General features: G+C 41.9%; 1 pseudogene; it reads right to left on the bottom strand.

Annotated features, from left to right (window-relative positions):
* Positions 1-986: 986 nt before the first annotated feature.
* Positions 987-2,710, bottom strand: LOC146646457 (uncharacterized; annotated as a pseudogene).
* Positions 2,711-16,099: the final 13,389 nt, after the last annotated feature.

The raw sequence follows: 16,099 nt of genomic DNA on the forward strand, positions 1-16,099 counted from the left end.
GTTTGACAAACTGCAGGTACAGCTCATTACCTGACAGTACTGTCCCTGAAAAAAGCGTGCTGGAGCAGTATGACATAATGTAGATGCCTCTAAGCAATGACCTCAAAGGGAGGATTATTACATGTTACAGAGAAGGAAATCTGGTCCAGAGTGCACCAGCATGAGACTGAAGTGAAGGTCCCCAATGATCTGAAGCATACAGCTAAGACTGTACTGGAAGGGAAGGCAGAAGGCTCTCGCTGATCAGGCAGAAAGGGATAAACTGCCCGATCCAAAGACAGCTTAACATTGTAATCACTGTCAAATGGGCTTCTAGAAAGAACAAAATATGGGCTCTGAATCTAAAAATTAACAACTCAAATCTTCAACAGAAATGTCCAGAAACATACTTTTACATCATTGGTTGTTAAGTGTAGAATTATAGGGGAAAAGGGCAGTTTTCTACTTTTAAAAGTTGTGTAGTGTTACTTTAATAATAGGGGGTCAATAAAGCACCTTATGTGTCACTCACACGATTACTTTAATGTTTTTTTTCCTTATTTCTTCTTTCACTGCAGAAAATAACTGCTGTTGTTAAAAAACAAACGTGTCATTTGCTGAACAACATGTAATTTACATTGTAAATGTGTGCCGTTACTAAATCTAATGTGTGTTTTCCTTTCCACTTATGCTTGAATAATCGTATTAAGACAATGTGTAATTACCCAGAAGATGTCCAAACACTAAACTGAGCGTGAGCTGTGGAGACTAAAACATAAGCACTTCATCTTGTTGACAAGTCACCATCAAAGCTTTTATTCCTCTCACGAGAGGAATATTTTAAGGTAGTTTCAGCTTTCATCATTAAAGCTGTGATACAGGGTTTTGCCTTCTCATTATAATACCAAGAAAAAGATGGACTTCAAAGTAAAATAATATAATTAAAATGTTTTATCATTTTATTATAATAAGACTTAACATGTAAAATAAAGTCACCTTTTCTCAGTTTCTCCACTCTGGTCAGTCTTCCCATTATTGAAATGTTAGGTTAAAAAAAATCTTAAGACAGGAAAATTTCTTCAAATCTGAAACAGGCGAAATGGACAGTATGATAGATGAAATTTGCCCATTTTAACATTAAACAAAATAAACTCTGTGAAATTGTTTTTCAAATTAATAGTCCAATGTAACTGAACATAAAAAGTCCCTAAAGCTCCTTTTCATACTCACTTCTGTCTCAGCCTCCCTCACACAGACTTTGGATGCCTGGATGTGGAACTTCCCACCTGAATCCAGTTAGCAGGTGATGTGTTCGGAATTTGAGCCTTCCGGCAGATCAAACTGCTGCCTGAACTCCTGCCACCTATAGAAGCAGCATTCTTTTTTTTCTTCCCCCCCCCAGTTTCCTGCCTGACAGCTCCTATGGAGAAATGCGCTGAGTGTCCATGGTCAGGTCAAATTGCTCTCCCTCCTCCAGCAGCAGGTAGGAGCCTGCAGAGGATTGGAAAGATGTGTCTCTTCCAAGATTTTTTATTGAAGTTTGCACATAAGCTGTAGGCTGCTGTGCAGATCCTGCAGGTTTCACTGCAGGAGATCCTGCTGGCAGGGCAAAGGTTTCACTTCTGGCTGCAGACGGCATGCAGACCAAGAGGAGTTCATGAATGGACTGAGGACAGCATGGAGTCCCTGAGCAAAGTGTCTTTGGGCTGGTGTTCAATGTGTGTTTATTTCTGAGTCAATGAACTTTCTAGACATTACTACAACTCTCCACTGTGTGGAGCCAATGCCACTGGATCAGTACTGTCTCAATTTCATGGTAAATCATAGGACATTTAAATGAAGATTTGTGACACATATTGGAGGATTTCTTCACAGTTTTAATTCAAATCACTCATGGATGGAAACTACTGAAAACCTTAGAAAAAAATTTTTTTAAACACCTCTGAAGAGACCTAACTAAATGGTGCAGAACACCAACCTGCCCACTGCTCTCACTCAATGAGCCTTTTGCTCCGTGATCTTCCTCAAGTATTCCACTTTTTTCTTTTGGCTACGATTCTCAGTTTTCCACTGAATAACATGACACATCCATCATCTGGGCTGGTCATTTAGATGGAGTGTTGAATGCACGGGAGAGGCCCTCTGTCTCAACATCCACCCATGCTCAGTTTTTTCCGGAGTCAGCAGCAGCTCCAGGAACAGCCCCAGATCTCAGGGAAACTTTCAGTCATGGAAACAAACGTGAGCAGGTTACTTTAACATGACAAACCAGAGGTCAGTCTGACAGCGACCTCTGGTTTGTCCTCACCTCCTGCTTGGCGTTGTTCTTCTCCATCAGCATCCTGATGTTCTGCTGCAGCTCAGTGACCTGCGTGGCCTTCTCAGCCAGACTCTTCCTCACCGCCTCCACCTCCATCTTGGCCTCGTCCAGCCACCCCACAGGTCGGCCACCTGTCACTCGCGGTGTCGCAGCAGCTCCAGACGTTCCTCCTCTGCCAAAAACTCGGCGCAGACTCACTTCTCCAGCTAAGCCGCCTCCAGCGCTTTGTGGAGGATCCACACCGGCTCCTGCAGCAGGCGGTGTGTTTGTGACTATTTTCTGTGGCAGCAGGGATCAATAAAGTTTTATGATTACCGAACGACTGATCACCTTCTTAGCTTTGACCTCCTCCATCAGCATCTCTTTCTCCTGCTGCAGGTGGTCTCTCCAGTCTGAGGACTGAGACACCATGTCTCTATGATGGACGCGCTGTGAGCCTTCACCCTCCAGCTACAACTCTCAAACAGTGACGGTGATTCCCTGCCATCTGCGAGGGGTACCTGATCAGCTGCATTGAGCAATGGGAGGGGAACGAAGGGGCTCAGAGGCCCAGAGGGAGTGCTGAGGGTGGGAGGAGCTGAGAAGTGAGAGAGAAGGATTAAAAGAAGTCACACGCCTGGATGTTGAAGCGCGTAAAGAAACTGATGGTGGTCATTTACAGGACAAACACAGACCAACAAGCTCTAAATAAAAACCCGATGACTGAAGAGGACCACGGCCCAAATCAGGTACCAAATATTCAGTACAGGTGAGTCACAGTTCAGGCTGATGTTTATGTCTCAGGTCTGAAGTCAAAATGAAGAAGAACCAGTCCCAGTTCAAGTCCAACTTGAAGTCACAGGTAACTATACTGTAGATGCATCTTTCTCCTTCCACACCTAATAGGCACCGCAGGCCTCATCTTTATTTCATCTATCTAAACATCTAAACGTTGCCTTATTATCTCAAAGTAAAGGCCTTACAGTATTAGAGAGACCTCAGTGATTGCATGAACCCCCATGTGGAACACTTTATGACAGAAGGAAGATGCATCAAACAGAAGCAGGATTAGAGTAGGGCAGCAATCTGTCTCAACCAAATGTGGGTGGAAACATTCCTAACATGGTTTGGTTCACTGTCACCTGTCACCTACACAACACCAACTACAAGCTTTATTAAAAACAGAAGTCTAATAGTAAAAGCAGAGAGAGTGTTCCTAAATCCAAACTGGGAGCTCGTCTGTTATATTCTGCAAAATTTGGATCAGCTAAAGGCTTTTCAATGAGCTTTAAGAACACCTGACAATAATGAATTCCAACAGTCTATCCTGGAAGTAGAAAATGCGTGAACCAATATTTCAGTTTCCACTTTGAGAGGATGTTCTTAATTTTGGTGATATTGCATATATGAAAGAAAGAAGTCCTACATATTTGTCTAATGTGATCACTAAAGGACAAATCCTGGTTATAAATGACTCCAAGACTCCTCACAGGACTGCTGGAGGCCAAGGTAACACCATTTAGAGTAAGGATCTGTTTGGACACCATCTTTTTGAGGTTGTTATGGTCGAGTACAATTAAAAAAAAAAAAAAAAAAACTGTTGAAGGCATTTTTCACACTCAAAATGTGTTTTTTGTGTGAGGGTTACATTTAGGTGTAGGGTCAGTGTTAGTCATTCATTTTTGATGGTTAGGGTAAGCAGCTAGGGAAAGCATTATGTCAATGGGATGTCCCCACAAGGATAGCAAACGAGATGTGTGTGTGTTACCTGGTTGGAGCCTTCAGCTTCTTGCGGATGCCGATGTAGATCTTTAAGGATTCTTAGGTTTGATGCTCTGCAGACACAGACGGTGAGACTTTTGTTTTTTACTGTTCTTTTACTGAGATTTGTTGGTTTTAGGTTCTTATTTTCAAGTCTTATTAGCAATGAGTGGTGAAAACAGCACCTACCACACAGCACTGTCAGGCCACTTGCTGAGCTTTTGAGAACAGAAACTCTAGTAGTTTTAGCGGCTAATGGTGGTGAAATCCCATGTGATGGGTGGATAGAGACAGAATTCTTTTTGGACTGTAACCCTGAAAATGGAGGGGAGGGAGGGAGGGATGTTACCTTCAGAAAGAATTAAACTGAGACTCTCCATCCTTGCCAGCAAAATCTCTGTGAAGTGTGGTGAGCGATCGTGGCTCAAGAGTTGGAGCCACGATCCACGACAAGGCGAGTTGGAGTTCGCCTTGTAATCGGAAGGTTGCCGGTTCGAGCCCCGGCTTGGACAGTCTCGGTCGTTGTGTCCTTGGGCAAGACACTTCACCCGTTGCCTACTGGTGGTGGTCAGAGGGCCCGGTGGCGCCAGTGTCCGGCAGCCTCGCCTCTGTCAGTGTGCCCCATGGTGGCTGTGGCTACAATGTGGCTTGCCATCACCAGTGTGTGAATGTGTGTGTGAATGGGTGGATGACTGGATGTGTAAAGCGCTTTGGGGGTCCTTAGGGACTAGTAAAGCGCTATACAAATACAGGCCAAATCCAATGCTTGTTTGCAGTGACCCTAGTGTTGCACAACTGCCCATTATTGGATTTAATGCAATAGAGGAAGTTGTGAGTAAATGGAGCAAGCAAATGTTAGAAAAATCAGCCAGATCCTGTCATTAAACACTGCTAAATCAGTGCTAAAACTATTGCAATTACCAGACCAAATCCAAAGTGTGGGCAAACTACCAGCAGGAAAGAGGGGACTATGTCTGGCTGCTGAACACATTACTACCACATATGTCCGTGCACACATTGGAGCCCAGTTTTCAGGACAGAGTCTGTTGTTTGTCCCAAATGAACCATCACAGTTGCCTGAGGGTCTTGTCATTCAAGAGGGACTGGTCACAATAACGGAGGGCAGGTCAGTGTACATCCCAGTCGCGATTGCTAATACCAACAAGCGGAATGTCAACTTAATTCCTCACACTGTTCTAGTACATCTGGAAGAAATAAAAGCAGTGTACTCCATTACCCCTGAAAAGACACAAGACTTGGTGGAGCAGATTTCTTCACAACCTCCTATACAGGTGAATGAGGTTATAAACACACCCTCCTCCTGCCATAAGCCACCTCAGTGGGACCCTCCAGTTAAATTGGACAGAGATACCAAAACCATGGTGTCAAACTCAACCCACAGAAATGTGACATTTTCAAGAGAAAGGTACGTTTCCTGGGTCGGATGGTGTCCGAAGAGGGTTATATCATGGACCCAGCAGAAATAGCTCCTGTACAAGCTCTCAGAGATAAACTACCATGCTCCACTACATCCCAAACTTTTCAAAAGTGGCAAAACCCCTGTACCAGTTGCTGACACTGCCTCGAGATAAAGCACTACCACCAGTGCCTAGGAAAAAGGGGAAAGTGGTTAAGGCAAAGCCAAAAGGTCGATCACCGCCGAACTCCAACAGACAAAAAAGACCGTGACGACACTCAGAAGAAAACAATGGAAATGTTCAACATCACAGAAAATAGCATAAAAGCAGTGACCTCAAAGAAGACAGACATCTCCTGAACTTACACAGACCTCTAACACAGTTGACCCCAACATGGAAGTGCCAGCTGGTATTTCACAGAAAACAACAGACAGCGTAAACAACATAGTACAACATTCTTCTGATATAACAATAATAATAATAATGTTGATAATACCAAGAATGTCACGATTATTCAAGTTGACCTCCCTAAAAACCTGAGATTCAATGAGGAGCCCAGAACTCCAATAGACAAGAAAGACCATGACAACACTCACGCTGTAGATAAAGCAGGAACCTCTTTGGAAAATGATGCAACTTGAACTCTGTGTCAAATACTGAGCTTCAGTAAAGATTCAAGTTGTTATTTATATTTCCTATCACCTTAAATGTTCACTCAAAGACAAGTATCTTTTTCAGTGTGAATATATATAAGAGACAAATATTGTTCTTTTAATATTTTGGCACTACTAAATTTGGCTCAATGCTTACATATATGTGTAAAAAGAAAATTTACAAGCTGTGATACAGAATAGATATCAGAGCCTTAAACAGGCTGACTTCTGCTAAATGGGTCAAACTGGGCAGAAAGTACACAAACACATAACATCCTTATAGAATAAATGGTAAATGGCCTGTATTTGTATAGTGCTTTTCTAGTCCCTAACGACCCCAAAGCGCTTTACACAACCAGTCATTCACACACTGGTGATGGCAAGCTACATTGCAGCCACAGCCACCCTGAGGCGCACTGACAGAGGCGAGGCTGCCGGACACTGGCGCCACCGGGCCCTCTGACCACCACCAGTAGGCAACGGGTGAAGTGTCTTGCCCAAGGACACAACGACCAAGACTGTCCAAGACGGGGCTCAAACCGGCAACCTTCCGATTACAAGGCAAACTCCCAACTCTTGAGCCACGATCACCCCGATTGCCTACAGTGTCACAATATCATGTGACACTATAGATAAACTTACCTCAAAATATATAGAGCATATAAACAATTACAGCAATATGATACAACAAACACAGCAGTACCGCTAATCCAAAATACTCAGTTTCATATAACTAAAACATGGACATTTGTTTTTAGGTCCATTCTGCTGCTGATACATACTTTAGGTTTCTGAATATTAAACTTGTTACTGCCTTTCATAGTGTTTAACTTGAAGGCCCTGAGTACTTTCTCCTACACTGAAAACACTTGAATGATAAAATTATTTTTAACATTACCTACTAAGACTGATTCAGGAGGAACAGTCTGTCTATTAAGGGTGGGTTATGATTAAAATCGATTCTAGCTTGGATAACGTGATATCGATTCATTAAAATCCTGAATCGATTTTTAAATATAAATTTATGTTGCCCGAAATGCCAGAATCTCAGGTTAAACCTCACAAAATTTTGACAACCACCAAACAGCTAAAACAGTAAATGAGAGCAGGTACACGGGTTCTGCACAAAGACGTAGACACAGAGCGCAGACCCGACGCATCAGAATCTGTGAGATGTCGGCTTTCTCACTCGACAGCATGTACACGGAAACGCGGTCGGGGCTGAAAGTCGACAGCTCGCTGATTCTGATGTGTGGGGTCCGCGCTATTTATTTACGTATTTTTTGCGCTAGATTCTAAAACTGCAGGTTTTGCTTTACTCTGCTTCACTTCAGCAGCATCAGGTAATGTTAATATGGTGATTGGTTTTCTTCAGTTTTTGATATACTGCAGGATATTTTTAATGTTATCTGCTATAAAAACCCAGGCCAGGAACATCTCCTTCATGTTTTTCTGTGTTTTATCCTGAGTTACTTTGACACAAATCATGGAGCTGGGCTGTCATATAATAGAAGGATGGATGGATGGAAAAATGTACCGAGACATTCTTGATAAAAAAAAATTTGCTTCCATCTACAAGGATGATGCAGATTCAATTCAATTCAATTTTATTTATATAGCGCCAAATCACAACATAAGTCGCCTCAAGGCGCTTCATAGATACAGAGAAAAACCCAACAATCATATGACCCCCTATGAGCAAGCACTTTGGCAACAGTGGGAAGGAAAAACTCCCTTTTAACAGGAAGAAACCTCCGGCAGAACCAGGCTCAGGGAGGGGCGGGGCCATCTGCTGCGACCGGTTGGGGTGAGAGAAGGAAGACAGGATAAAAAACATGCTGTGGAAGAGAGACAGAGGTTAATAACAGATATGATTCAATGCAGAGAGGTCTGTTAATACATAGTGAGTGAGAAAGGTGACTGGAAAGGAAAAACTCAATGCATCATGGGAATCCCCCGGCAACCTATGTCTATTGCAGCATAACTAAGGGAGGATTCAGGGTCACCTGGCCCAGCCCTAACTATATGCTTTAGCAAAAAGGAAAGTTTTAAGCCTAATCTTAAAAGTAGAGATAGTGTCTGTCTCCCGAATCCAAACTGGAAGCTGGTTCCACAGAAGAGGGGCCTGAAAACTGAAGGCTCTCCCTCCCATTCTACTTTTAAATACTCTAGGAACAACAAGTAGGCCTGCAGAGCGAGAGCGAAGTGCTCTAACAGGGTGATATGGTACTACAAGGTCATTAAGATAAGATGGGGCTTGGTTATTTAAGACCTTGTATGTGAGGAGCAGGATTTTGAATTCAATTCTGGATTTAACAGGAAGCCAATGAAGGGAAGCCAAAACAGGAGAAATATGCTCTCTCTTTCTAGTCCCTGTCAGTACTCTTGCTGCAGCATTTTGGATTAGCTGAAGGCTTTTCAGTGAGTTTTTTGGACATCGTGATAATAATGAATTACAGTAGTCCAGCCTGGGAGTAATAAATGCATGAACTAGTTTTTCAGCGTCACTCTGAGACAGGATATTTCTAATTTTAGAGATGTTGCGCAAATGGAAGAACGCAGTCTTACATATTTGTTTAATATGTGCATTGAAGGACATATCCTGGTCAAAAATGACTCCAAGGTTCCTCACAGCGTTACTGGAGGCCAAGGTAATGTCATCCAGAGTAAGAATCTGGTTAGATACCATATTTCTAGGCTTTTCAGGGCCGAGTACAATAACCTCAGTTTTATCTGAATTAAGAAGCAGAAAGTTAGCGGCCATCCAGGTCTTTGTCTTTAAGACATTCCTGCAGTTTAACTAATTGGTGTGTGTTATCTGGCTTCATGGACAGATAGAGCTGGGTGTCATCTGCATAGCAGTGAAAATGTATGCTATGTCTTCTAATGATACTGCCTACGGGAAGCAGGTATAATGTAAACAGAATTGGTCCTAGCACTGAACCCTGTGGAACTCCATAATTAACCTCAGTGTGTGAAGAGGACTCTCCATTTACATGCACAAACTGGAGTCTATTAGATAGATATGATACAAACCACTGCAGTGCAGTACCTGTAATACCTACAGCATGTTCTAATCGCTCTGATGGGATATTATGGTCGACAGTATCGAATGCTGCATTTCTAGCAGGACAAGCACAGAGATGAGTCCACTGTCAGAGGCCATAAGAAGATCATTTGTAACCTTCACTAAAGCTGTTTCTGTGCTGTGATGAGCTCTGAAACCTGACTGAAACTCTTCAAATAAACCATTCCTCTGCAGATGATCTGTTAGCTGTTTGACAACTACTCTTTCAAGGATTTTTTATTTGAAAGGAAGGTTGGAGATTGCAGAGGTGGGACCAAGTCATTGTTTTGCAAGTCTCAAGTAAGTCTCGAGTCTTTATCCTCAAGTCTGAAGTCAAGTCTCAAGTAATGTCACGCAAGTCAGAGTCGAGTATCAAGTCACTGGTGTAAAAGTCCAAGTCACAAGTCTGAAATTTTGAATTTCAAGTCCTTTCGAGTCTTTAAAAAAAAACGAAAAAAAGCATGTTGCAGTTATATGCTAAATGTAAATGTTAGACCATGTAATTTTTAAATCTGTGTTTTTCTCAACACATGACAAAATAGTGAACTTAGAAAATATACACAAATTGTGAAATTGCACCTCTTTAAAATGCAGCTCAATTAAACCTAGCTCCAAGAATAATTTTCACCGACAGTTCTGAGATAAGCTGCATGTTATTCTTGGATGCGGTTGCAGGACCGGCTTTAAAATCGCATGACAAAAATATCATACATATTTTAAAAAAAACTGCATCACCAACGTAGCCTGGACAACATTTGCTAGTTAGATGAAGTCAGCTATCTCATCGTAGCATATTTATATGCATATTTATAATTATACGCTTCTTGGAGTGAGCGCATACACTCATGAAGTTTAGTAACTTCCGGTCACTGCAACAAGCCCAGGTACAGTTTACCGACGGATGGGTACAGGACCTTGAAATGCACTGTGTAGAAAGTAAAGACCATCGTACGGATCATAAGTTTACCAGTCTCACAAACTGTCGTCATAAATACACATTCGTTAACCATTTATTAATAGGACCTTTGAGCTCAAGGGTAATTAATTAGTAGTGGAAATAATTTCTGGTAGCATCACAGAAATGTAGCAGTGACAATAATATTGTATGCTGTAATCGTACTGGACAATTAGTGATACAAAACAACTGTTTTATCCTGTGAATAAAAGTATATGTTTTTGTCAATGTACCATAATAACAGAAGCGAAACGCAATATTGTGTCAGGACAATTCACTATTTATGCACAATAAACACAATAAACAAAGGAGCATAGCGCGACAATTTCTGTTCAGCACCAGACTTGCTTGTAACCTATATCACCAATTATGTTAAGAAAAATGACGCATTAACTACAACAGCAGACTGACCTCTGTGGAAATGCTTGGAGCAGACTAACCTGTGAGCTGGAGTGTTCTGGGACGTTATAATTGGTCTTTGAATGGCTGCAATCCAGTCGCCTTTGTTACTTCGGAAACATGGCTCGAACAATTTCTCTTCAACGACGTAATCCGATAACAACCGATCTCTTTACCCGTCGGCTTCCCGTGGCTGTCATGCGACCGGCTATTGCAGTTAATAATACAACAGCTTCTTGACATTTTTGTGTTTCTTTTTATCGCTGTATAACTGATTTTAATTGAAAGCCTGCGTGCGCTAGTACCACTTGCCATGAGTTCCCAGAATCCTTTGCGGTTCTAACCGTGAATGACGTCACATTTTCAATCTCTATATAATATGCATGTTAAATTTTATATTTGGGGTAAAATATCAAGTCTTTTCAAGTAAACCGGTTCAAGTCCAATTCAAGTCCCAAGTCATTGGTGTAAAAGTCCAAGTCAAGTCACAAGTCTTAGAACATTTTTTCAAGTCAAGTCTAAAGTCATAAAATTAATGACTCGAGTCTGACTCGAGTCCAAGTCATGTGACTCGAGTCCACACCTCTGGGAGATTGGCCTATAATTAGCTAAGACTGCTGGGTGTAGAGATGGCTTTTTGAGTAAAGGTTTAACTACAGCTAGCTTGAAGGCCTGTGGTACATAGTTGATCATATTTAAGATCGAAGAATTAATTAATGGCAGGACTTAGAGCTGGGCGATATAAGATTTTTTCATATCACGATATCTATCACGATATAAGCCAAATAACTATATTTGTAAGATTTAAATGTGCCGTTGCTCACAAGTAAAATGTGAAATAATCAGCAGCTTGTTTTTATTTAAATATTTATTTCCCATAATAAGTTCATCCATTAAGCGGACGTGAATGGATGGATGAAGTTCAACAGGGTAGATGTACTTAAGGAACATGAGACTTTTTCAGATAAATAAAGGCAAATATTGCAAACTACACAAAAGGCAGCCGCTAAAGCGTTTAGGTTTCAAAATAGAACAAACGAAACAGACTAAATTGTCAATTCCACTTAGAAACAAAATATTAATTCTAAAAATAAATCTTAGTTTGTTTTTACAGAAGAACAGACAAAACTGACTAACGTTTGTCAATATCAAATAAACTGAGAACTAAAAGGAAATTCTCAATCTCTCCTTGTTGTATAGCTTAGCTTTTCAAACAGTTTTAACAGTTACTTTAGTATGACAAAAGCCGAATGACGAATTAGCGCTTCCAGTCAGAGACTGAGGCTACGTCCACACGTACACGGGTACTTTTGAAAACGGAGATTTTCCGTTTCCGTTTTAAAAAATAATCCCGTCCACACATAAAGGCAGAAATGAAGGAAAACGCTGCTATGAACATGCCAAAGCAGCAGGTGGAGCTAGATTCCTAACCGTGCAGAAATGTTGGCCAATCAGAAGTCTAGAAGCCTCGGTGGGGAAAAGTAAACAAAGCTGGGGCATAGAAGCGGAACAGTCGTATATGTGGAGGGACAGTAACTGTGTGTATATGTAAGCATTTAAATACTGCAGAGAGTACAATTAACAGTATTGTAGAAATTCATTTCACCGAAACAATAACGTGGCGCACAGTGTGACGCATGCACCAGTTTATTGTATTTCCAGACTTGCTTTCGGCACAATTTACAGTGCACGCTACTCTGTTTTTTGTCAGACTTGAAATAGCCGAAATACCTTCACACTACGGAACTTCTTTGGCTCTTCCGTTCGACAATCTCTCCGGCATTGGAACCATCATCTGTTTTCTCTTCGGTAACCTTCGGTCACGCTCGGTTGATTTTTCTAGTCGGCACACTCATTTCCTCCATTACCCGGGCGGTACGGTGGCTGGCTGCTTCCCAAACAAATACACATGTGCGGCTTGGCACTTGTGCTGTACGTAACAAGTCACGCGACGTGACGCTGCGGCTGTGATTGGTTCGGCTCTGCGCTACTTAATTTGGATTGGCTGACCTTTTTAAAAAAAAAAAAAGAGGACAAGAGCGGCGAGGTCTATCGCGATAGTTTCATTTCTCTATCGAGTAAAAGTTATATCGCGATACATATCGTTATCGTTCTATCGCCCAGCTCTAGCAGTAGCAGCTCTAGCTCTAGCAGGCTGGAGAAACTGATCAGGAAGGCTAGCTCTGTGGTCGGCATGAAGCTGGACACTCTGATGACAGTGGCAGAGAAAAGGACATTAAAGAAACTGATGGACATTATGAACAATGCTGGGCATCCTCTGCACACGGCCATTAACAACCAGAAGAGTCTGTTCAGTGACAGGTTGCTTCTCCCCAAGACAAGAACTAACAGACTTAAAAACTCCTTTGTCCCACACGCCATCAAACTGTTTAACTCCTCTCTGGAGGGGAGAGGGAGGGGAAACAGGAGGACAAAGGAGGGGGGAACAACTAAGCTGTAGTGCCTCTTCACCTCACTGTACAATACCTTGTGCAATACTTTTTGTAAATAGTCAACAGTGCAATAGACCTCAATACTTGAAATGTGCAATTCACTTGTATTTTTATTTTTATTCCTATTTATTCTATTTATCCCCTTCGTATATTTTATTTATATTTGCCTCTGTATTTATATATGTGTGTGTGTGTGTGTGTGTGTGTGTGTGTGTGTGTGTGTGTGTGTAATATTCTGTAACTCTGTAACTTCTGTCGGTGCTGTGCTTTTTTTGGAAATCGAATTTCCCAGAGGAACCCACCCGAGGGATTAATAAAGTTCTATCTTATCTTATCTTAGCAGGACTTCTTTGAGCAGTTTTGTAGGAATGGGGTCTAAAAGACACGTTGATGGCTTGGAGGAAGTAATTATTGAAGTTAACTCAGAAAGATCAATTAGAGAAAAAGAGTCTAACTTAACATCAATGGTACTAAGAGTAGCTGTAGATAATATTACATCTGTGGGATGATTACTGGTAATTTTTTCTCTAATGATAAAAATTTTATTTGTGAAGAAGTTCATGAAGTCATTACTAGTTAACGTTAAAGGGATTGTTGGCTCAAAAGAGCTCTAACTTTTTGTCAGCCTGGCTACAGTGCTGAAGAGAAACCTGGGGTTGTTCTTATTTTCTTCAATCAGTGATGAATAGTAAGATGTTCTGGCTTTGAGGAGGGCTTTCTTATAAAGCAGCAAACTATTTCTCCAGGCTAAATGATGATCCTCTAAATTTGTGACACGCCATTTCCTCTCCAGATTATGAGTCATCTGCTTTAGGGTACGTGTTTGAGAATTATACTACGGAGTCAGGTACTTCTGATTAGAGACCTTAGTTTTCACAGGAGCTACAGTATCCAGAGTCGTACGTAGTGAGGAGGTGAAATTATTAACAAGATAATCGACCTCTGTTGGGGTAGCGTTCAGATACAGTGGGGCAAAAAAGTATTTAGTCAGCCACCGATTGTGCAAGTTCCCCCACCTAAAATGATGACAGAGGTCAGTAATTTGCACCAGAGGTACACTTCAACTGTGAGAGACAGAATGTGAAAAAAAATCCATGAATCCACATGGTAGGATTTGTAAAGAATTTATTCATAAATCAGGGTGGAAAATAAGTATTTGGTCAATAACAAAAATACAACTCAATACTTTGTAACATAACCTTTGTTGGCAATAACAGAGGTCAAACGTTTACTATAGGTCTTTACCAGGGGCCTGTTCGTCGTACCTCGCTAAGTAAGTTAGCTGGATTAGATTGTTGACGATTTCGCGTGATCCTGGATCGTTCGGTTCCCCGAAGCTCATCCGGGACTTGCTGTCATAGCAACAGAGCCGTAAGCGTAAACCTGCTCGGGAGCAGGTTCACTTTATGTAAACAGGATTAGATCGCGGCCACGCAGGTATGTCCGCTTCATTTATACGAAAGCAACAGCGATATTCCACCACTGTTTCACCATAAATAAATAACATCAATGTAACTAAAGATAATGCAGCACCTGATCCTTTTATTGATGTCACACAGATACATACAGGTCATTTCCTAAAAAAGGGAAATGTACTATTAACATTCTATTACATGTATGTGATTATTACAGATGTAATTCATATTTCAGAGTAGTAATTGTAAATTACTTCGTGTAATCAAGATGAGAGACCACGGCTATAAAAGCCAAGGTGGATTTGGGAAGCCTGTCGCAGCCATGTCCTGTCCGTTTACGCGAGCCACCCATTGCGGAAGGTGCAAGATTGATAAGGAGAGTCCTCAGAATTCAGCGTATATTGCGGGACAGACAGGATCCTTTAGCTCAGCGCGACAGTGTGCTCATTGAGAGATATCGATTTCCCCGTGAGGGTATTATTTACTTAACCAACTTGTTGACGAGGGGGTGCAGGACCACCACCTGTCTTTTTTTGCTCTGCCCTTTTCTTGGTTGCTGTTATGAACAAACAAACAGATTATTTCAGGGTCTCTTTCCAAGAGACGAAAAGCAATATAAGTGATAGATATTACCATTCTATAGAATATTCTTATATTTCACTTTTACTTGTTCCCATGTTCTAGTGGGTCCTGTTGTGGCTCTAATGTGAAAGAGGATATAATATAACAATATAATATAATGTAATATAATATTGGATAATATAGTGTAATATAATAAATCTACCCTACCGCCTACTGGTGTTGGCCAGAGGGGCCGATGGCGCGATATGGCAGCCTCGCTTCTGTCAGTCTGCCCCAGGGCAGCTGTGGCTACAACCGTAGCTGCCTCCACCAGTGTGTGAATGTGAGAGTGACTGAATAGTGGCATTGTAAAGCGCTTTGGGTGCCTTGAAAAGCGCTATATAAATCCAATATATTATTATTATTATTATTAAATTACTTACGAGTTTAATTTGTCAGCAACTTTCTGCCAGCCCTCTCTCCTTGCTTTTGCAGCCTTTGCAGTGTTCCCTTGCGTTCTGATTTAACTCTGAAACTCCTGAAATCCCTCACTCAGGAGTTCTTGCTCTGCTGCCGAAAAATACCGAGCCGAGCGCACTCCTTCGACATTTTCGCCGACCAATCAGAGGGTTGCCGATCACTGTTTCTGCTATCGATGCGTATCCCCTTTTACGGCACCCAGTGATCGCACATTACTTCATCCAGCTGTACTAATCGTCAACAGCAGGTGTGTTCGGGGAACCGGATTAGCGCGCTCACGGTTAGCGCGATGGTTTGGTCTTGGATGTTTCATTTGATCTTGGATGTAGTAAGCGACGTACGAAGCACAGGGCCCAGGTTTGCACACACAGTAGCTGGTATTTTGGCCCATTCCTCCATGCAGATCTTCTCGAGAGCAGTGATGTTTGGGGCTGTCGCCGAGCAACACGGACTTTCAACTCCCGCCACAGATTTTCTATGGGGTTGAGGTCTGGAGACTGGCTAGGCCACTCCAGGACTTTCAAATGCTTCTTACGGAGCCACTCCTTTGTTGCCCGGGCGGTGTGTTTTGGATCATTGTCATGTTGGAAGACCCAGCCTCGTTTCATCTTCAAAGTTCTCACTGATGGAAGGAGGTTTTGGCTCAAAATCTCACGATA

Source organism: Rhamphochromis longiceps, linkage group LG19, assembly GCF_057381845.1.
Source record: "Rhamphochromis longiceps isolate RC_006_pf linkage group LG19, R_longiceps_female_GT1.1, whole genome shotgun sequence".
Lineage (NCBI taxonomy): Eukaryota > Metazoa > Chordata > Actinopteri > Cichliformes > Cichlidae > Rhamphochromis > Rhamphochromis longiceps.